This window comes from Apis laboriosa, unplaced genomic scaffold (genome assembly GCF_014066325.1).
Source record: "Apis laboriosa isolate Shangri-la unplaced genomic scaffold, ASM1406632v1 scaffold5795_cov141, whole genome shotgun sequence".
In the NCBI taxonomy this organism is placed as follows: Eukaryota; Metazoa; Arthropoda; class Insecta; order Hymenoptera; family Apidae; genus Apis; species Apis laboriosa.
In genome coordinates, this window is record NW_025223797.1 from 1 (window position 1) to 1,932 (window position 1,932).

A 1,932-nucleotide genomic window follows, 5' to 3' on the forward strand; every position below is an offset into this window, starting at 1 on the left:
TCACGGGAAAATAAAAAAAAAAAAAAAGAAAAAAGAAAAAATAAATAGAAAGAAGAAGAAGAAGAAGAAGAAGAAGAAGGAAAAAGAAAGAAACCAACAGCGTTTATTCATTCGAAAAACGAAAAGAATAGGTATTCCAAGCGAGAACGACAATACCGACCTTTATAATGTCGGCAGAGACGCGCGGTCGATAACGTTTCATAATGATCGTCGGTAATCGAGCCTCGAAACGTTTCAACCCTACTAAGTCGAGTTTACATAAACGAGAATTACCTGGCTCGTAGCCGCATCCTTTGTGTCTCCCGTTCACAATGTCCTGGAACAGGGTTTTGTCGGCGTCGCTGTCGTGCAGTTTCGTCGACACGGCCACACACAGATTCTTGGTCGCGTCCCAGGCACAGTGAGGATCCTGAAGACCGACGCAAGACGCGCAGGTGGCCGCCGCAGGGGCATCGCAATGGTGCAGTGGTACCGCGCGAATTTCGGAGTCAGCAAACACGACCAACTTGCTCGCCTCGCCGGCCAGGTGGACCACCAACAGATCCTTGATCGCTTGTCCTGCACGTGAACGGAATTGAACACTTTAATTCTCGTGTAGGGATTAAACGTGCGAAAGGGGATGGAGCAGTGTCTCTCAATCTTTCTTCAGAAGAAGATCTATTTTTTTAAGGTAGATAACTAATTAAAATAATTGCATAAAAGTATAATTATTTTTGGCAATAATTGAAAGAAATATTTATATGCTATTGCGTTTATTATAGTATTAATTAATTTGGTTTAGTTACTTATAGATATAGATAATATAGAAATTGAAAAAAAATATTATTTTCTTTTGGTAAATTAATTGTAAGTGTGTACCTTTTTGTCAGGTCTGAAAATCTATCTTTATCTTATTAATATTCAATTTTTTGAATTTTATTGATTGAAATATCTAATTATTCGTTGAACAATTATTCGTTTCTAAAAATTTAGAGCTATGTTCATATTATCATCTTTCTTATTATTTTTTATATTTTTCATTTAATTCAAATAATATACGTATTCGTAATTATTTTTTTAAATTTTAAATTCGTGAAGAATGTAGCTATAAATAAAAATAGTTTATTAAAATTTGACAAATATCCTATAAATAATAAATTATATAATTAAGAAAATTAATTTCAAATGATAAAATCTTAATGAACAATTCCATCTTGTTTTTTTTCTTCTCAAAAAAAGAAAAAAAATGAACGAAACGTAAATTAAAATTCTTGAAAATTAAAATTTGGATGCAGGATCCATCTTCGAAATTTCCTATTTTGCATCGTGTAATTGGATTGATGCTTATCGGACATGCACGATCGAACGTCGAATTTCACGAAGCTCCGAGCGTTTTATTCAGACGTTAAAAAAAGAAAAAGTCGTGGAAATTTTCGAGTACTGCTTACCATACTTCAGCACTTGAACGTCGCTTACGATGACCTGGCTAACATTGCTCAGTGAATCCGGTGCACGAGTGTTGAGCGCTTTGAGAACTCGGCCGTCGTCTATGCATAATTATGAAATTATCATAATTAAATCCGTGCTTTTGTTAGTTGCGGTACACACAATTGTTGTAACTCACCTGTCCCGACATACAGAATGTCGTAGGCCTTGCCATCCAACGCCTTCACTTGAGGATCCACGGCAACTTTGGTAAATCTGTAGCTGGAACATAACATTTTTTCAAATTACATTTTTTGAACATTTTTGAAGATTGTGGAGAATATATAAATTTTAATTTTAGAAGTCGTTAATAGTAATTTTTCTTAAATATTTAAGAAAAATATTAAATATAATATAAATATAAATATTAAATATAATATAATATAAATATTAAATTAGTAAAAATATTTTTGTTAATGTATAGAGTTAAAGTATTAATTCAACTAATTATTCAATTATCAGAATGAT

The 1,932-nt window shown here is 32.8% G+C and overlaps 1 long non-coding RNA gene across 1 annotated transcript; it reads right to left on the reverse strand.

The window, feature by feature from the left end:
• Window positions 1–176: 176 nt before the first annotated feature.
• Window positions 177–1,673, reverse strand: LOC122717745. Its single transcript, XR_006347243.1, has 3 exons — window positions 1,604–1,673; window positions 1,428–1,526; window positions 177–558 (listed from the first exon to the last, which is right to left on the reverse strand). It is a non-coding gene; the product is annotated as an uncharacterized LOC122717745 (long non-coding RNA).
• Between the last annotated feature and the right edge of the window lie 259 nt (window positions 1,674–1,932).